The 21952-nt window shown below is 34.0% G+C and overlaps 1 long non-coding RNA gene and 1 pseudogene across 1 annotated transcript; both read right to left on the bottom strand.

Moving 5' to 3' along the window:
• Positions 1-12139: 12139 nt before the first annotated feature.
• On the bottom strand, positions 12140-16801 carry LOC117926895 (annotated as a pseudogene).
• A 2652-nt stretch (positions 16802-19453) lies between these two features.
• LOC117926896 lies at positions 19454-21169 on the bottom strand. Its single transcript, XR_004653248.1, has 2 exons — positions 19729-21169; positions 19454-19635 (listed from the first exon to the last, which is right to left on the bottom strand). It is a non-coding gene; the product is annotated as an uncharacterized LOC117926896 (long non-coding RNA).
• Between the last annotated feature and the right edge of the window lie 783 nt (positions 21170-21952).

The following is a 21952-nucleotide window of genomic DNA, read 5'->3' as shown; positions in this document are numbered from 1 at the left end:
AATCAGCAAAGGATAAGAACGCCAGGATCATTTCACACTGAAACACTTTACTCCAACTACTCTGGTTAAACGAATTCATCCTAGAGAAAACCTGTGAAGATAGTAGCCTTGCTATAGACTTAAATGTGATACATCCAACATTCCCATTAGTTGGTGTTGACATCCAACTACCTCCTTGTCTACAACTAATGGAATTGAAAAGGATTATATGGCTCAATCCCATGCTTATTTTATTTTATTTTATCAAAGTGCTCTTAATTTTTATTAAAAACACTTGGAGTGCTTCTTCTTGGATAAACACTTGATGAGTATTTCTTTTAAAGGATAAGAGAAATATGAAAAATACTAATATTTCATATAAATATTCATTTTACAAAAATACATTCTTCTAGTATTTTTATTAAAAACAATTTTAGAAATACTCTTACCAAATGGTGGAAAATTCTTAACATGAGTGCAAATTAATTTTTATTTTGAAAAAGTTTTACTAAATGGAAAAAAATTCTTCCTCGAATTTTATGTGGATATGAATTACTTGGATAAAATTGGAGCTTTGTCCATATCATGTTAGTGACTTATTTTGTTGAGATATATAGTTATAAGACAAATCTCATCCAAATATCTTTTTTTGGTAGAAGACAAAGCTCATTGCCTTGAATGATATGTTGAAGACTGATTCAAAGTGGTTGTTGGCATATTCCTATTCTTATGGTTGAGTTAGTCAAATAAGGAGCTTGTTGCTAAAATCGAGTTAGTGGGTGTAGTGGGTCAAGTGTTAGTGGTGTAGTGGGGCAGATTGTGTCCTCTTTGTTTTTTTATAAATAGACATGTTTGTTGTAGTGGAATTATGACTGCAATAAAATATCCAGAAGCATTTTCTTTGGTCTGGTGAAGCTCTGCTTTTTAGAGTTAAAGAGCTCTATTTTTTTTCCTTGCTATTGTTTTGTCTTGTTTTTTGTCCAACAATTTTTGGTATCAGAGCAGCCAGGTTCCTTCTGAACTGGGCGAAAAATGGCAACAACCAACGGCAGTATGGTGAGTGTGTCTCAACCAGCAATTCCCATTTTCAAAGGTGAGTGCTATGAGTTTTGGAGCATCAAAATGAAGACTTTATTCAAGTCTCAAGATCTGTGGGACTTGGTTGAAAATGGCTATCCTTATCCGGACGAAGAAGCTAGGTTGAAAGAAAATACGAAGAAGGACTCCAAGGCATTGTTCTTTATTCAACAGGCTGTACATGAATCAATCTTCTCAAAGATTGTAGCAGCAACCACAGCAAAAGAGGCGTGGACAACCTTGAAAACTGCATTTCAGGGTTCCTCTAAAGTGATCACGGTGAAGCTCCAGTCCTTGCGCCGTGACTTTGAAACCTTGCACATGAAAAATGGAGAGTCAGTGCAAGATTTTTTGTCAAGAGTTGCTGCTATAGTTAATCAAATGAGGTGTATGGTGAAGATATTCTTGATCAAACTGTCGTAGCAAAGGTGTTAAGGAGTTTAACGCCTAAGTTTGATCATGTAGTTGCAGCCATTGAGGAGTCTAAGGACCTGTCAACCTATTCATTTGATGAGCTCATGGGATCCTTGCAATCTCATGAAGTGAGGCTGTCCAGAACAGAGGAGAAGAATGAAGAAAAGGCATTTTACACGAAGGGGGAGACATCAGACCAGAAAAATGGAGGCAGAGAAGCTACTGGTAGAGGATGTGGCAGAGGAGGTGCTCATGGAAGAGGTGGTCGTGGCAGAGGCCGAGGTGATGCACAAGGTGACCAAAGGCAGTCAACTGAGAAGAGCAGAAACAAGAGTAATATCCAGTGCTACTACTGCAAGCGGTTTGAACATGTTCAAGCTGAATGTTGGAAGAAAGAAAGGCAAGAAAAACAAGCTAACTATGTTGAGCAAGAGGAAGACCAAGTCAAGGTGTTCATGACCTATAATGAAGAGGTAGTATCTTCCAACAATATTTGGTTTTTGGATAGTGGATGTTCTAACCACATGACAGGGATAAAGTCACTCTTTAAGGAGTTGGATGAATCACACAAGTTGAAGGTGAAACTTGGTGATGACAAACAAGTGCAAGTGGAAGGCAAGGGGACCGTGGCAGTGAACAATGGTCATGGTAATGTAAAGCTCCTTTACAATGTGTACTTTATTCCTAGTTTGACTCAAAACTTGTTAAGTGTGGGGCAACTTATGGTTAGTGGATACTCCATTTTGTTTGATGGTGCTACTTGTGTGATCAAAGATAAAAAGTCTGATCAAATAATAGTTGATGTTCGTATGGCCGCAAACAAGTTGTTTCCTCTTGAAGTGTCAAGTATAGAAAAGCATGCTCTTGTTGTTAAAGAGACTAGTGAGTCTAATCTGTGGCACTTAAGGTATGGTCATCTAAATGTCAAAGGGTTGAAGTTACTAAGTAAAAAGGAAATGGTGTTTGGACTACCTAAAATTGACTCGGTGAATGTGTGTGAGGCCTGTATTTATGGGAAACAAAGCAAGAAACCATTCCCTAAGGGAAGGTCTAGGAGGGCATCTAGTTGTCTTGAGATTATACATGTTGATCTATGTGGTCCTATGCAAACTGCTTCATTTGGTGGCAGTAGATATTTTTTGTTGTTTACAGATGATCATAGCAGGATGAGCTGGGTGTATTTTCTTCAATCAAAAGCAGAGACTTTTGAGACCTTCAAGAAGTTCAAAGCATTTGTAGAGAAGCAGAGTGGCAAGTGCATTAAGGTGTTGCGGACTGACAGAGGTGGAGAGTTCTTATCAAATGATTTTAAAGTGTTTTGTGAAAAGGAAGGCTTGCATAGAGAGCTGACTACTCCTTATTCACCAGAGCAAAACGGTGTGGCTGAGAGGAAGAATAGAACGGTGGTTGAGATGGCTAGAAGCATGATGAAGGCCAAGAACCTTTCAAACCATTTTTGGGCAGAAGGAGTTGCTACAGCTATATACTTGCTGAATATTTCTCCAACCAAGGCAGTGTTGAATAGAACTCCATATGAAGCTTGGTATGGGAGGAAACCTTGGGTAAGCCATTTAAAGGTTTTTGGTAGTGTTGCCTATACGTTGATTGACTCACATAACCGTAGTAAGCTTGATGAAAAATCAGTAAAGTGCATCTTTATTGGTTATTGCTCTCAATCAAAAGGGTATAAGCTATATAACCCTGTTAGTGGTAAGATAATTGTTAGCAGGAATGTGGTGTTTGATGAAAAAGCTAGCTGGACTTGGCGTGTAAGTGAAGATGGTGCTCTTGTGGAGATTTCAAGTGAAAGTGAAGTGGCACAGAGTGAAGATCAGCAGCCTTCTGTTCAGATTCCAGCAAGTCCAACTCCCTCTCATTCACCTAGTTCCCCAAATTTGAGTAGCAGCAGTTCTTCACAATCTTCAGAGGAAACCCCTCCAAGGAAATTCAGATCTTTAAGAGACATCTATGAGACTACACAAGTCTTGTTTGTAGCTGATCCAACAACCTTTGAAGAAGCAGTGGAGAAGGAAGAATGGTGCAGTGCTATGAAAGAAGAGATAGCTGCCATTGAGAAGAATGAGACTTGGGAACTGGTGGAGCTTCCTGAAGACAAGAATGTGATAGGTGTTAAATGGGTTTTCAGAACCAAGTACTTAGCAGATGGTAGTATACAAAAGCATAAGGCACGGTTAATGGCAAAGGGCTATGCATAGCAACATGGAGTTGATTATGATGACACCTTCTCACCAGTTGCACGGTTTGAAACAGTAAGGACCTTATTAGCCTTAGCTGCTCATACGCAATGGTGTGTTTATCAGTTTGATGTCAAGTCTGCTTTTCTTAATGGAGAGCTAGTAGAGGAGGCGTATGTATCTCAGCCTGAAGGCTTCATAGTTCCTGGTAAAGAAGAGCACATGTATAAACTAAAGAAGGCCCTTTATGGGTTGAAACAAGCCCCACGGGCATGGTACAGTAAGATAGATTCTTACTTTGTTGAGAATGGCTTTGAAAGGAGCAAGAGTGAGCCAAATCTTTACCTGAAAAGGCAAGGTAAAAATGATCTTCTTATTATTTGTCTTTATGTAGATGACATGATCTATATGGGTTCATCCTCTTCTCTTATTAATGAGTTTAAAGCCTGTATGAAGAAGAAGTTTGAGATGTCAGACCTAGGGCTGTTGCATTTCTTTCTTGGTTTAGAGGTAAAACAAGTAGATGATGGAGTCTTTGTTTCACAAAGAAAGTATGTTGTTGATTTGCTTAAGAAGTTCAATATGTTAAATTGCAAAGTAGCAGCTACTCCTATGAATTCAAATGAGAAGTTGTAGGCTAAAGATGGCACTGAAAGAGCTGATGCTAGGAGGTTTAGAAGTCTGGTTGGAGGCCTCATTTATCTGACACATACACGGCCAGATATAGCTTTTGCAGTTGGGGTGATCTCCAGATTTATGCATTGTCCTTCGAAGCAACATCTTGGAGCTGCAAAGAGATTGTTGCGATACATTGCTGGAACATATGATTTTGGGATATGGTATGGTCATGTTCAAGAGTTCAAATTGGTTGGCTACACTGATAGTGATTGGGCAGGGTGCTTAGAGGATAGAAAAAGCACTTCAGGCTATATGTTTTCTCTTGGGTCAGGTGCAGTCTGTTGGAGTTCAAAGAAGCAAGCAGTGACAGCCTTGTCCTCTTCTGAAGCTGAGTATACAGCTGCAACCTCATCCGCATGCCAGGCAGTGTGGTTGAGGCGAATTCTTGCTGATATTAATCAAGAACATGAGGAGCCAACTGTGATTTACTATGAAAACAAAGCTGCCATAGCAATGACCAAGAATCCAGCCTACCATTGAAGGACAAAACATGTTGATATTCGGGTTTCATTTCATAAGAGATCTTGTGGTTGAAGGTAAAGTTGTTTTGCAGTATTGTAACACCAATGAGCAGGTAGCGGATGTGCTGACAAAAGCTTTATCTAGAGACAAGCATGTCTACTTCAGAAGCAAGCTTGGAGTTTGCAACTTTGAATCAAGGGGGAGTGTTGAAGACTGATTCAAAGTGGTTGTTGGCATATTCCTATTCTTATGGTTGAGTTAGTCAAATAAGGAGCTTGTTGCTAAAATCGAGTTAGTGGGTGTAGTTGGTCAAGTGTTAGTGGTGTAGTGGGGCAGATTGTGTCCTCTTTGTTTTTTTATAAATAGACATGTTTGCTGTAGTGGAATTATGACTGCAATAAAATATCCAGAAGCATTTTCTTTGGTCTGGTGAAGCTCTGCTTTTTAGAGTTAAAGAGCTCTATTTTTTTTCCTTGCTATTGTTTTGTCTTGTTTTTTGTCCAACATGATAGGATCTAGAGATGCACAAAAGTGTGCTTTTTTATTTAAAAAAATGTGTTCTATGACTAGCATGTATTTCAAATTTAAGCTCAACCAAAAAGACCACTCAATCTCCTAAGAGCTCTTTAGAGATGAAAACAAAGTTTAATGATATCAAATAAAAATATATAATTATTATTTCTTAAGATGGTATTGTTAAATTGCCAATTTTTAAAAATTTTATTATGGTAAAAAAATGTTAATATTTTGGGAAAAAAATTATTACTATTTTTTTTTCAAACTATCAGTCTTGAAATATTTTGTTTTAATTATATTAAAAAATGATAATTATTTTTGTATAGACAATGATATTTAATTAGTAATTTTTAGATATTCATAGCATGTGAAAAGAAGTAGACTTGACATTTAAGAATATTTTGATACCACTTTAAGCAAATATATTATTCAAAGTTATACATGTAGCTCTATTAAATTTAAGTTAAATGAAGGTATAGTCGAAATTCATATTGAAAAACAAATGTTACCTAAGTGTAATTCCTATGACATTGTAGTGGAGCATAAATTTTTTTTTCTTTTTAAGTAGAATTATATGAAAACTTAATTTATTTTAAGCATGCATTAAAATAATGATTTGTCTTTTATTAATTAAAAAACTAAAAAAAAATATTTGTACTATTTATTATTATTAAAAAAGATTTCTTACTTTCAATTAAAATTACATATTTACGTAAGAATATAAAATTCCCTTTCCAATTGTATGTTTTTAGTCTAGACATTTATTGTCTTGATAGGGTGGAAAAGTCATTGCATTCTTGATTTTTATTAACAATTGTGTGGAAAAGTTGTTGTTTTCCTAATTCTTGTCAATAATTGTATTCAAAAGTCATTGCATTTCTAATTCTTATCAACTATAGTTTTCAAGGAATCTATACCTAATATTCACATTATCAATAGTAGATGAAAATGATCCTAATTGATGTGAGTGGTCTAATTAGAGTGAAGTATATAAGAATATCATTTATTAAATCTTAGTATTAAAATAAAAAGTAGCAATTGGATCCATTATATCAAGACTTGAGGAACGACAATAATAATGTGAGGAATCTAAATTAATTTTCTTTCCCTATAAGGTAGAATTTGCATTGAAACTCCATATACTTTAATTTAAGGGATAGCACAAACAAAGTCGTAGGTGTGACATGCTTTTATGTAAAAACAATTTAAGAGTGGTTTGTGCTTTTTATAATAGGTAACATGAAAAAGAACATGCTCAAAATGTAAATTTTTTATTTTTTAAAATAATATTACATTATTTTAATTCAATTTTCAAGTTAATTAAAAGCAAAACTTAGATCACGGATTGGACATAATGACAATAAATTTCTCCTATTAATAGATTTAATAATAAAAAAGATGAGTCTTTTTTTTTTCAAGTTAATTACTAATTTCTAAAATTTTTATTATGGTAACAAGTGTTAATATTTTGAAATATTTGAAAATATGTTAATTATCATTTTTTTTTTGCCAAATTATTAATCTTCAAATATTGTTATTTTAATTATATAAAATAAAAACAAATATAATAATTATTTTATTACAAACAAAGAAATTTAATTACTAATTTTGAGTCTTAGCTTATAAAAGGAAGTAGACTTTACACTTACAAGAACACCACTTTTAAACAAATATGTTATTCAAAGTTATATATATATAGTTCTATTACATTTAAGTTGATGCCAGAGGTATAATCATAGTGATGTATATATTAGTATTAAAACAAAAAGTCACAATTGAGTCTTTTGTATTTAGACTAAGGAATAGTTATAACAATGGTGAAACCTAGATTAATTTTTTCCATCTTTATAAGGTAAAATTTGTATTGAAACTTCATCTATTTCAAGGCATAGCACAAATGAAGTTGCAAGGATGACATGCCTTCATGTAGAAATAAAATAGAATTTCATTGTCTAAATAGGGTATTTTATTATTATTGTAAACAATTTCTTTTACTTCTTCCTTTGTTAGCATCAAGAACTCGAAAATATTTGCTTCACAATGTTGAGCATTGATGCATCTATTTAATAGTGATTTGTGCCTTTTACATTACATATTTTGAAAAAAGATATGTTCGCTATTATTATTATTTTTTTTCAAATGATATTTTATTATTTCAATTTAATTAAAAGGGAGAATTAGGCCATGGGTCTAACACAATGACAATAAATTTGTCCATATGGATTTAACAATCGCAAATATGGTTTTCTTTTTTTGAATACATATAAAAGAGAATTTATGATATAGTTTTTTTATAGACCTAAAATAACAAGAAAATTCAATTATTGAATATACCTGCCCATTCAATTACCTTAGAAAAATTAAAACTTGTGCATATTTGTTGCTTAGTTTACAATTCTTAACAAATTAATAGAAAAGAATTAAACATTCAAGGCAAAAAAAAATTGGTCCATTCAATTTTCCTTCAAATAATAGTGGGTTGTTTTAATGGGATTTGAAGTTCAGGTAAAACTTGATATAATATTGTTTTACCCTTGAAATTGATAATGATAATGGGTCATGTATAATGGGATTTGAAATCCAAATCTTAGTGGGATATGAACTCTAAGTCAAATAATGATAATTGGTTTGTTTAGTGGGATTTAAAATTTGAGTCTTAATGGGCTTCGAAGTCATCAAATAATGATAATTGGCATGTTTAATGGGACTTGAACTTTGAGTTTGAATGGGATTTGAAGTTTGAGTCAAACTTGATATGATATTTTATCCACAATTGGCCATCTTTAATAGGATTGGAAGTCATAGTCAAACTTGATGTAATGTTTTACCCTTGGAAATAATAATGATAATTGGTGGGATATGAAGTCCAAATCTTAGTGGGATATGAACTCTAAGTCAAATAATGATAATTGGTTTGTTTAGTGGGATTTGAAATTTAAGTCTTAATAGGATTCAAAGTCGTCAAATAATGATAATTGGCATGTTTAGTGGGACTTGAACTTTGAGTCTGAATGGGGTTCGAAGTTTGAGTCAAACTTGATATGATATTTTACCCACAATTGGCCATCTTTAATAGGATTGGAAGTCATAGTCAAACTTGATATAATATTTTACCCTTGGAAATAATAATGATAATTGGTGGGATATGAAGTCCAAATATTAGTGGGATATGAACTCTAAGTCAAATAATGATAATTGGTTTGTTTAGTGGGATTAGAAATTTAAGTCTTAATAGGATTTAAAGTCATCAAATAATGATAATTGGCATGTTTAGTGGGACTTGAACTTTGAGTATAAATGGGGTTTGAAGTTTGAGTCAAACTTGATATGATATTTTACCCACAATATCATCTTTAATAGGATTGGAAGTCATAGTCAAACTTGATATAATATTTTATCCTTTGAAATAATAATGATAATTGATGGGATGTGAAGTCCAAATCTTAGTGAGATATGAACTCTAAGTCAAATAATGATAATTGGTTTGTTTAGTGGGATTTGAAATTTAAGTCTTAATAGGATTCAAAGTCGTCAAATAATGATAATTGGCATGTTTAGTGGGACTTGAACTTTGAGTCTAAATGGGGTTCGAAGTTTGAGTCAAACTTGATATGATATTTTACCCACAATTGGCCATCTTTAATAGGATTGGAAGTCATAGTCAAACTTGATATAATATTTTACCTTGGAAATAATAATGATAATTGGTAGGATATGAAGTCCAAATATTAGTGGGATATGAACTCTAAGTCAAATAATGATAATTGGTTTGTTTAGTGGGATTAGAAATTTAACTCTTAATAGGATTTAAAGTCGTCAAATAATGATAATTGGCATATTTAGTGGGACTTGAACTTTGAGTCTAAATGGGGTTTGAAGTTTGAGTCAAACTTGATATGATATTTTACCCACAATACCATCTTTAATAGGATTGGAAGTCATAGTCAAACTTGATATAATATTTTATCCTTTGAAATAATAATGATAATTGGTGGGATGTGAAGTCCAAATCTTAGTGAGATATGAACTCTAAGTCAAATAATGATAATTGGTTTGTTTAGTGGGATTAGAAATTCAAGTCTTAATAGGATTCAAAATCGTCAAATAATGATAATTGGCATGTTTAGTGGGACTTGAACTTTGAGTCTGAATGGGGTTCAAAGTTTGAGTCAAACTTGATATGATATTTTACCCACAATTGGCCATCTTTAATAGGATTGGAAGTCATAGTCAAACTTGATATAATATTTTACTCTTTGAAATAATAATGATAATTGGTGGAATATAAAGTCCAAATCTTAGTGAGATATGAAATCTAAGTCAAATAATGATAATTGGTTTGTTTAGTGGGATTTGAAAAGTCTTAATAGGATTCAAAGTCATCAAATAATGATAATTGACATGTTTAGTGGGACTTGAACTTTGAGTTTAAATGGGATTTGACGTTTGAGTCAAACTTGATAATTTTACCCTTGAAAATAATAACGATAATTGGTCATATTTAATGGGATTTGAGATCTTTGTCAAACTTAATATAATATTTTAACCAACAATGAAAAATAAATAAACATATGATATCAGCTAAGAACTCATTTGAAAGTAGGGTCAAAAATTGTTTTAAATGCTTAAAAAGTGTGTTTTGCTATAAAAAAAAAAATCATTTGAAAAAAAATATAATCGTTTTAAAGTTAGAAAACATGAATAAATGCTTAGATGCTTCTCCTAAAAGCCATTACAAGAAAGACATGAAAAATATTAAAATTTCAAATAAATTTTCATGTTTGAAAAACATATTTTTCTTGCATTTTTATTAAAACTATGTTCAAACATACTCTTACATGATCTACTTGAGTTCCTAAAATAATTACAAACTCTATTTAATTTTTATTTTAAAATTTTTTTACCTAGGGGTGGAAAATTCCTCCTCAAATTATACATGGATATGAATTATTTGGATGAAAATTGGAGCTAACATCCATATAATAATTTTGACCTATTTTAATGGAATATATAGTTATTATAAGATAAATCTCACCCAACTATCTCTTTACTTTTAAGACAAAGTTCATTGCCTTGTATAATGGGATGCAAAAATACATATGAGTGGACACTTTTTACTTAAGACCGTGTTTCACAATCACATGTGTCTTAAATTTAAGTTCAAAGAAAAGTACCACTTAAACCTTGAACATAATAATTGAAAATAAAAATAAACTCCCTCATATGATAATAAAAAATATTTTTCAATTGTTATAAATTGTGATCATGTTACTTATTAAGTTAAATAAGAAGTAAAAAGGATTTTATAAAAATGGTATTTTAAATGTGAAGTAAATTTTAAATGTGCTAAAAATTTTAGGTCCTCTTTGGGCGTGTTTTCTAATGCTGGTTGAAAAGTTGTTTTTATGTTAAAGAACAAAAGATCGTTATTTAGTATTTTATAAAAATAAGGATGTTTGACAAGTTTTTTAAAAAAAAAAATTTAAAATAAAAAAAAATTTGGATAAGTTGTTTATAAAAATAATTTTTCTATTTTGATTTTGTAAAAACATTATAAATTTAATTTATGTAATATTAATTAAATTTAATTAAAGTCTTATTAAAAATGAAAATAGTTTTTAATTACAAATAAATTAAAAAATAAATAGTTTTTAGTAATATATGAACAATAATATTATAATAAAATCATAAAAAAAAAATTATAAAAAAGTATTATTTTAGTATATTTTTCATGCTAAAGCTCCTATGAAATTTTAGGTAGATACATGTCTTCTAGTGGATAATTATAGTCTTTTTCAACTCGGAGATCCTTCACGACATGAGCCACCAACCATTCCTCATACAAAATCTTGCCAAATTAACCTTGAGAATATTCCTCAACATCCTATTCCTCTTCATCTCAACCATCCTCTCCCTTTGTCTCCTCCACCCCTCTTGAACACCACTCCCCTCCGCCCCAATCTCCCACCCTCACATCTCATGGTCCAGGTGCTGTAGTCATTGAATACATCTTGTATTGTATCCAATCCTCATGTTTTTCTGGCCTCCTAAATTCTAAACCCTATCTAGGTTTTCCAATTTTGTGAAAAATTATATGGATTAAATTCAATGTTAGAGACAAAATGTTGAACAAATCTGCAAAAACGCTCAACAGTTGTGGTCATAGCTCATGACCAAGACGGGAGTCTACAATGTAATAATGTTGATGAATGATTCAAAGACTGCTCCAACTAGATTTTGAAAATTCTCTATTTTCCAACATTTTTGTATTAAGCTATTATCGTCTAAACGGATTGAAAACAGTTTTTTGAAAATTTGTTTAAAAATAAGAGGACTTTTCATAAAAAAATTCAAGGTGTTTTATTAGAGCAATAGGAGACATGGAGAATATGCCGATAACTTTTGCAGACTACATCAATGCATAATACTTTCATAGAGAAGAGACCGAGAAAACTATTTTATTTATAAATAAAAAAAAAAATTGACTTCTAATAGAATTTTATTACTCCAAACATTCAGGAGCTATTCTTAAAAATCGATTTGTAAAAATTATTTTTGAAAACATTATCGAGCAGACCCACAATCTGTTCAAGTAACAAATGGAAAACTTACCATTTGATCTTGTTCCAACTATAATTTAAAAAAGAAAACAAACAAACATATAAATCCTTACAGGACCAAGCAACAAGCAATGTGGTTTTGTTGTCTATGGGTGGTCAAATTTATCAGTAACCCAAGACTTCCATGCTCACAAAAGCTCCATTTTAATCAAAGGTTGCTGAGAAAATTACTAACAGGCTCAAGTCTCATCTTAACTAGAAGGGAAACAAAAACATTATTTACATGCTTCACCAATGAAACATTCAAGTTATGCATTCATAACCATAATTTCTGGGGATATAACGCTGTTCAACAAGATTAATGCATTTGTGAAGCTCAGACGAATCGCAAAGATCATAGAGGAAAATCTCTCGAGCATTACCAAATAAAAGGTACAAGGAAGAAAAAGTTGATGTATGTGATCTTGCTTGGGACTGAGGTGGATCAATGTTCAATATTTTCCTAAAATAAGCAGACTAATTAGTGTAAGAAATATTGATTCATGTGGAACTTTAACCACAAAATTCAGAATTAACTAGGAAGAAGTTGAAAATACAGAGAAAACCTGAGGGAAGGAGCTAAGACACAGATAGAGGGATTGGCTTCACAGCATTTTGGATCCGCTGGAATGCTACTCTCACCCTTTCCTTAAGGCCTTCGTTTTCACTCTCAACATTCCCACTCTGTTTATCAAGATGTGCCACATTTCCATCAACGCTTATCACCAGGTTCCCATTCTCTCCCAACTTCACATCTCCAAACAGAGAAACAAGGAGTGCATGGATAACCTTTTCTGCTTTCTTCCCGTTTTCTTCTTCAGTTTTTATGGCCTCTGATTCAACTACTACCTTGAGGATCTCAAGACTGATATTTAAAACTAGAGCCACAATGGAGTCAGAGACCATGTCACTAATTGGATTTGATGTCCAACACAATGAAATATGCTTCTCCGCCTCATGCTTCACTGTCACCCGTTCATGGACTTGAAAAGCTGGAACCTCAGATTCTTCATCTGGCAATGACTCAACACTCTCATATATCTGCTTCAGCCTGTGCTTTATTACACCAAAGGCACCAGTGTAAGGAATAGTAATCCTCTGGGTGACATTTGCCGTGGATAGCTGCGAGAAGACATGGAGATCATCAGGTGCCATTATCTGATAAGTGAACCCTTTCTTTACCAGTAAACCACTGACAGTTTCACCAACTTCTGGGGTCTTTTCAGCCAGCCTCCCAATGGTTTTTGCCATTTTTTCAGAGTTGAAATACATTTCAACTGACTGACAGTTCTTTGGGGAAATAATTTTGGTGTTGCAGTCAGCAAACTAGGTGATAAGCTTCTGTTTGAGCCTCCCCATCTCATTAGCTTCTCCATGAACAAGAATGATGTTAGGTGGCATGAGCTCCTTCAAGAATGTACTTGTCTGTGCAAAATCTGCATGGGCAGAGAAAGAAATGTGATGGACCTGCATGTTGAGGGGAGCAGTAAGACCATTCATTAAAGTAACTTCCTAGGGTTCATTAATGATGGTTTTTGCCAATGTCCCTCCCACGACATACCCAGGTATAACACATGCATTTTTCTTATCAGAGCACCACATATCAAACAGTTGTCTTGACAACCCACTCTGAAGCCCACCCGGGCTCGCCATCACCACTGATGGACCTACATCATTAAAATTCTCAATGCTCTTTAAGGGTGATATGTGCTTGAAGTCAAAGGGATTCGAATTTGCAAATTGGTTGCGGATCCTCTCATTCATGGAATTGATATATGTCTGGTAAACAGCCATGCACCTTTTTGCAAGGGGGGAAGCATAATATATGGGGAAGTTATGGAGCTCAGGATGGTTGGACCAATACTCATCAAGGATAAGGAGTTCTTGGGCACGACCTAGAGCATATGCAGGGATTAGAACACAGCCCCCTTGGGAAATGGTTGAGTGGATGACATCTGTGAAGCGCTTTTCTCGCACATGCCGAGGCTGATGGAGTTGGACACCATAAGTGGATTCAATTATGCAAATATCAGGGCAGAACTGTGGGATCTCAGCAGCACGGAGATGACGATCTTCTTCGCGAGAATAGTCTCCAGTGTAAAGTACTCGGACACCAGCAATATCAACCATAAACATGGCAGCACCAAGGACGTGGCCAGCTGTGTAACACCAAAATCGTATACCATTTACTTCTAAAGTCTGATGGAAATCAATAACCTGCAGAAGGGAGATTTAATTACAGTTACAGGAAGATTAAATGAGATAATAAAATTAAGCTACATATCTAAAGTCAATTGTTGTAAATGGCCCAACATTCTGCAATAGATCAGGATTATATGCAACCAATATTTTGGCATATGAGATACACACACACACCCACCATATTGCTTTTTTAAGTGAACAAGTTTTATATTTTATTAGATTAGTTATGTAACAATTTTGAAACTAAATTCAGAACAATAGAAAAAATGTTGTTGTGGAACACAAAACATGAATTAATATTAGAAGTATAGCCATTTAAATCTTAACAGACTAATTCCTACTATGTTAGTTTTATTTGTCCAGAACTGAAGACAAAACCCATCTGTTCTCATGGAAGGTGAAGTACAGAAAGCCCACAGATGTTATAGAGATCTAAAACAGTAGTACTTACACTCAGGTAGAATCTATTTTTCAGGTATGAATGTCTATGGTAGAAAGATTAAGGCTTTAGGACAAGGTAGTAGACATTTGTGACATTATTAATTTCAAATAAGAGTCCCAAGATAGAACATTAGAGCTAATCACAAATTTAAATAACCAGATTTAAGGTAATCTGTGATACATGGACCATTGTGACCATAACTTTTGTGTTTTTTTTTTTTGATAGTTATTGTAACCATAACCTTTTTTTTTTTTCCTGATAGACATTGTGACCATAACTTTTCAGGCCTTTAAAAAAGGAAGTGCAAGAGAAGGATTTCTCATCCTTCCCTACTTTACAAAACCTGATTTACAAATGGAAGTGCAACTGTACAAGAGAAGGATGAGAAATCCTTCCTTACTTTACAAAACCTGATCAAAACAGAGGAAAATAAATACTCTCCAATAAACATCAAAACAACTCGACATTGCAATTTTAACACTTCGGATCTACAAGTCGACATCCAATCAAGTTGAGTTATGTTGAGAAATTCATGCCTTAAAACAGATAGTTACATTAAAGGCACAACCATAATCTTACATTACATGCATCCAGTTATCGTAAATTCACAACATAAAAAAAAAAAAAAAATACGTTTTAAAAAATAGAATCAAAGGCTTCATTTTTTATTTTTTAGTTTTTGATAGGTAAATTTTGTTCCCATTGGGACTTGAACTTGGAACCTCCTGCAAACCCTCCCCATCCCTTTACCACCTGACCCAGGCCTGAAGGGCACCAAAGGCTTAGGCTTCATTCAACATGACATGTAATAATACCTAACAAACCTTCTCAGTTAGGGTATTAGACAACTGATTAGGAACTATAGAATCATAATGCTCTTTTTAACTAAGAACACTTTCCAAGTAAGATATTATACGAGTTCTAAGAAAGCAACAAGTTCACAAAAAATTATAAATAAAAACAATACTAACATTGTCAAGGCATAAAATAGAGCAACAAACAACATTAGGATAGTTGATGAAAGACAAAAATAATCCACATAAAAGAGTAAAACAAGTAGCATTGGATTTCTTTCATTTTATTTTTTATTTTTTGGTTTTGGGGGGGGGGAGTGGAAGAGGTGGAGGGGATGGCGAGATAGGCAAATAAGAGTATATATGTATATAATAAATACATGTAAGAAAAGCCCCAATGGAAAGAAGTAGCATTGGAGCATTTGATGGTGAGAAATATGAAAAGATTTCCATGACTAGGACTAATTTCTAGTCGATACTTGTTGTTTAGCTCAGTGCCTTTGGTGGGAGAAAACACATAGGATCTTTGAGGGAAAAGAGGTTGTTGAAGTTGAGGAAAAAGAAGAAGAAAAATAAAAAGTTCTGGTCATTGTTCCAAATCCAAGTTTCCATGGAATACAGTAGATGGAAGAACATTATTATATTCCCCTGGATAACAAGAAATATTAAATACAATAAAACTTAAAAGATAACATTTACAAAAATTTTCAAAACAAAAAATAAAAAGATGAAAAAGCCAAATCAAAGTCACTCACCACCAACCAGGGAAAGGGATGCATTTAGATTAGCTTCAAAACCAGTTTGGACTTGAGGAGAAATATTACAAGCCTTAAAAAATGGAGATTGAAACATACATCTATAAACAAAAATAAACGCACCTCAATTTTATCCATGGAGCGAAGAATGTCTTGTTCATCATACAACATATCTTCAACTGAAACTTTGCTCACTTTTACATAATCAGACAAAAGCAACTTGTAGATAGCCTTGGTTGCATGAGTCATAAAAACTCGCCCTTTGAATGTGGTCTAATGAACAAATTCAAATATTTTAGCTTATTTAAAAACATATGCAAAGTAATTGCATAAAATTTGATTAAGAAAATGGCCAACCTTCTCCAGGAAATATGGAAGGGATGCAGCATGATCCAAGTGAAAGCTGCACAGGAAATGCAACACATTACAATGCAAGAAAGTGGAAAGCACATCTAAAAGAACAGGGGAAGTTTCAGATGAGAAAGTAGAGTAGATAGACAAAAAGAAAAACTAAAGATGAAAGTTCCACCAAAAAGTTTCAAGATCTACAAAAGTTCATTGACAAGACAGACGTGCAAGATATCAAATGAAATGATTGTTAAGAAGATATGCTGGTACATGACACAACTAAGAGCACTGCTCAGAGATAAGTATGTGATTACCATAAATCCATTTACTGAGAAGAAAACAATGCTGACAAAAGCAATGGGAACTTCAACATAATCAAAGAAGGTGAATGATTGGGGTTTTTCTGAAGGAATTTTAGCTGATAGATTCAATTATTTGTAACCTCTCGCACTCTTACATATGAAAGTACATGTTCAAGTTTGTGTATGGACACTTTATGCAGAGATGCAAAGGGGTAGGTCCATTAACCCTTTCATCCCTCCAGAACCCCAGAAAAGGAACCTGTAATGGCCAACGGCCTTTGTATAGAGTGATCCCTCTAATACAGATACAGAGAATACTCTCAAAACCATGCTTATAGTAGTAGATCACTAACTATTGATGTGCTTTCAACCATTTCAAGAGCACTCATCAGCCATGCAGTCAGAATTTCAACTGGAGTAAAGTTGGGCTCAAGAAAGTCTACTCAAAGCCGAAAAAATCTCAAGGCCAGACAAGAGCCCAGGGACAGATTTCAATTTTAGGAAGCTATTTCATACGAGGAAAGGAATCTCCAAGAGTTTATTCCTTGAGAAATAAGAAATATTAGCGAACAGAATGAAGAAGCCATTGAGAAGCAGGAGATATTCAGATAATGACTTAAAATTTGGGTGGTAGATGTAGTCTGATTACTTTAAAAATATATCTGCAGTGCTCCTAATAGCACCAGATATTGATAAGAGAAGGTGCGGATGGAGTACTTGCAGCTGGTCCCAGTCAAATCTTTATATGCTTTAACAATAGTTGTTTGGTCACTTTTTCTAAGTAAGGCCATTCAGGACAGAATTCATTCAATGATTTTTTTTTTTTGGCAGAAATATGACCATACCCAGGTATATAGTCCAATATAAAAGAACAATCAATGAGGAATCTGGTCTCTTCAAAGACAGTGATGGCCCTGCAGATGCCATTCTTCAACTGAACAATGCTCAGACCCCTTCAATTAACACCACTCTATATTCATGCAAAATGCTCCGCAGCTGATTAAAAAATACAAAAAAAAGATTAAAAAAAAAAAAAAACGCTTCATCATAAATAAAATGATACCCAAAAATAAATACAATTCCAGCAAAAGACATTTTTTCTCTTGGCAACTCCAGTTATTTTGGTGAACATATTTCTGTTAAGCTTGGGAAAAATAAATTTTGACTTTCAGTAAAATAACTCTGTACAGTTGAAATTTATGTTTCCCTGAGAACATCTTCACTAGAAATAACCTATCTCCCCAATTGAAGCTCAAAATTCAAAATCCAGTACGAGAAAGCACTGTTTGTTTGCTGAGAAATTGCGGAACCAAAAATTTAAATCTTACAGCTCTCAGCACTCATCCACCTAGAAAGCAACATAAAAGCGCAAGATTCAATACACAACAACCTTATATAAGTAAGGAGAGAGAGTGAAGTAGAAGAAAGAAGAAACTCGAAACTTACAAAAAAAGCATAGTATGAAGGCAATTATAAGGGATTCAAAATTTTCAACTCACCAGGTTGCATTTCCCACGAGTTTCTCGGGAACCAAACAGAGGGGAGGAAGAAAAAACATAAACTTCAGAACAAAGAAAGAAGAAATGCATAGAAAATACCAGAGGGAGAAAGTTTCGAGAGAGTTAGAGAGGTTACAGTTATGAAATGATTTCAGACCATGCAGAGGAAGAGAGTGGGCTAAAACCCCAATTTTGAGAAGATGCTTCCCTTCCCTCTTTGCCTCACCCTCATACCGGGCCGGAATGGTCGGTCCGGATGTGAGCCGGGTTTGATCTGATGTGTGCCTCCGGTTTAAGCCATTTTGTTTTTCTTTTACTTTATTTATTGGAAAAAAAAAATAATTGTCTAACCTTAATGCCTTAAAAGATAAAGAGACTCAAAGTATATGATGATTTCGAGGAGAAGTGACTCCATAAAAATAGAAATTATAAAAAATGAATTGATAAAAATAGAAATTATATCATGAATAATTTTTGTTTGGTATATATACATATAATGTATACGTGCGTGGGTTGTTAAGAATCTTTAAAAACATTATTATTTTATACATTTATTGAATTATTAATTTAGTAGGACCGATCCGAGTTGAGACCAAAAGATTTTATTATTCAAACAATTTATTAAACATTCATTTATTAAGGTTTTGTTGTAACTTAACATAATATTAAAAATTTTAGGTTATATTTGATTGTCGAAAAGTACTAAGGAAAAAAAATATTAAAAAAAATAATTTTTTCACATTTAGTTTTACTATGAGAAATAGTGAAAGAAAATAAAATATAATTAAAATTAGTTAGAATATTATATATTTTAAAATTATTTAATTTTTATATAATAGAAGAAAATAAATTAAATGAGTTTAGAGAAACATATAAAATAATTTATTAACTTTGACTCTATTTTTTTATTTTCCTTTACTTTTTCTTTTGTACATTTTAAAATTATTTAATTTTTATATAATAAAAGAAAATAAATTAAATGAGTTTAAAGAAACATATAAAATAATTTATTAATTTTGACTCTATTTTTTTCATTTTCCTTTTTTTTTTTTTCTTCTCACTTTTTCACTTTATTTTCTTTTCCTCACACTTTCCCCCAAATTTTTTGAGAACCAAACATAACTTTAAACTTTTGCATCAAATTGGCAACTTATCAAATTCGCACAATCCTTTCTCAAACATGAAAGAGAATGACAGTGAAAAGTTTCTAAAACTTCCATTGCCCAAATAGGTGTTTGTCATACATCACTCGAACCCAACACAATATTCAGAGCTCCCAAGAAGAGAGCAAGTCTCCCTACCAAGTGATGTAACTAGTTCCAGTACTTGCGTTGTTTGGATGTCTTGTCCGGCCTTAGAATCAATGCCATTACCTGAGAAGAAGAAAACTTAGTTTTCAGCATGCTTGAAGAAAATTTATTCAGCAACTATAACTTATCTTCTAGCTTCAGCTTCTTCTAGCTCACCGAGCTTTCAGGTAAGAGAGTATTCTGTGTAGCTATCAAAACAGCCCCAACATCTTTATTCTCAGATTTTCCACCAATTTGATCTGAAGCTTAATCCCAGATCGGAAGGTAGAGCTTTTATCTTCTTTCTGCAATTGAAGGTGCAGATTCTGCAAGTTCTGGGGAAACATCTCAGCTTGAGCGAACTGTAGACATTCATTCTGTGCATGGATTTGGAGTTGCTCCAATTCTTCCTACTTCTTGGCAAGCTTGACAGTCTTCAAGGAGTTCTTGAAAAAGAATCTGAAGTACATCTATGAACAATCACATGAGCATTCGAGCAATCTATAGGTTCTCCATCTGCTCTCATCGCTGAACTACCACATTCCTTCAGATAAATGGACCTGCCACCTCTGGTTTATTAAAGACAAACAATTTCAGTTGAACAGGTCTTTGCATAAACCTTCTTTGGGGCAGGAGACTGATGTGGAGTATACTTAAGTCGTTTTCAGATTAGTATTTGAATTGACCTTCTGAGGGGTGCCAAGTGTAATTCACCAAAATCCCAAACTGGAATTAGTCCATCTCCCATTTCCTCTGAAATACTCAACAATTCAGTTTCTTTTTCTATCAAGTTTGCCTTCAACTTTTCAATATCAGCCTACATTTTCTCTAGTTTCGTCTGTGGTTCAGCTTGTATTGGACTGGGTCTAGATTTCGCGTGTTCTGCATGCTCATAAGTGCTTCCAAACTAGACCATGTCCTGAACATATTCTTTCTGATACCTGACCTTGGCATCAAGAGCAGAATGTAAATGTCCCATCTTTAAGACCAGATTACTACTTATGAAGTAGTCTAGGCTCTCCTTCAAACGGCTGAGACAGTGAGCATTGTAACCACTGCCAAATACTTTGTTAGTTGCTGAAAGAAAGCTTGGGTTCCTATCTGAAATTAGAACCACATGACAATTCATCAGTAAATACTTCAGATGCTCTAGGAACCACAACCAGTTTTCTTCATTATCAGTATTAACCACCCCATAAGCTAGAGGATATTAGTCATCATCTACATCTAAGGCAGATGCAGACAACAAAGTGTCTTTATGTGGCCCACTCAAGTGATAGGCGTCAACAAACAGCAACTCCCTGGAATTGACTTCATAAGTCGCTTGCACATCCATGGAATTAGCTTGTAAGAGTCCTCTGGCTTTCCAAAATTCGCTGTGCTGGAGAAAGTCCAATAGTGAGGGCCGCTGCTGAGCGAATGCAATAGTTCCTTTACATGCAGTTGAGCCACCAGCCTGTTAATTTCTCAGCTCATGGCGTAGGTGAACATTAAGCTGCTGAAGATAGACTGGCTCTCTACATCAGCTCGCATTGATTTGTTTGGAGTTGCCCAATTTCTTTGGCAAATCTTCATTTTCGTGTCTCGAATTGTGGTTCAGTTTCCTTACTTCTTCTACCTCTGACATTCCAAAACAAAACTTGCAAAGGCTTGAATGGCTTCTAAACTTTCTGCCAATTCAGAATTTTCCAACTACAGGTTCACATTAGAGTTCTTTTAACTCCTCTGCTTCAGCAGCCTCAAAGCATTCCTTTTTAGCAGCTTCATGCTCTTCTGTTGCAAATCCTCTTTGATCACTCTCAATAATTACCAATAATTTTTGCTTGGGTTGAAGAACAAACCTTCTTGGTGTATACCTTAAAGGAATCGCAGTTTCATTAAATGTTTCACCCAGTCATTCAATAGTGAAGACCCTCAGCGCATCCCCAGCAGCAGCAACCACACCTTCAGCACACTGATCAGATGAAAATGATGCAGCAAATTCAAGTGTCTCATAAGAAAGCGGTGTCAACAGAAAATGCCCTCAGTGAATATAGCCAAGCCGAGGGTGGCTTGATAAGCATAGCATTGCACGTTGGCCTCTCACAATGACAGAGAATATCTTTGGGGCTCTTAGTCCTAAGGATCGGGAATGAGCATCAGAGAGCTGACCTGTCGCCATATCTACCACCGTTCTGAACAAAACTCCATTCTGCGAACCAACATTAAGAAAAAGACTAGCAGGGCGATCAGCACCAACCTTACCACCTACTGATGCCTGAACTTCGAGAGAGAGATTCTGGAGGAAAAGAAACACTTTGCATGCTCAAAATCTGCATACAGTCATCAGGATCCAAAGACGAGATACGAATAGTGTTGTCACATTATCCAACTGCGAGAAAATGAGATCTGTCTTCCTTCA

Source organism: Vitis riparia, chromosome 12 (assembly GCF_004353265.1).
Source record: "Vitis riparia cultivar Riparia Gloire de Montpellier isolate 1030 chromosome 12, EGFV_Vit.rip_1.0, whole genome shotgun sequence".
Lineage (NCBI taxonomy): Eukaryota > Viridiplantae > Streptophyta > Magnoliopsida > Vitales > Vitaceae > Vitis > Vitis riparia.
Note: the sequence above shows the minus strand (reverse complement) of the source record. Positions and strands in the feature narration are given on the sequence as shown.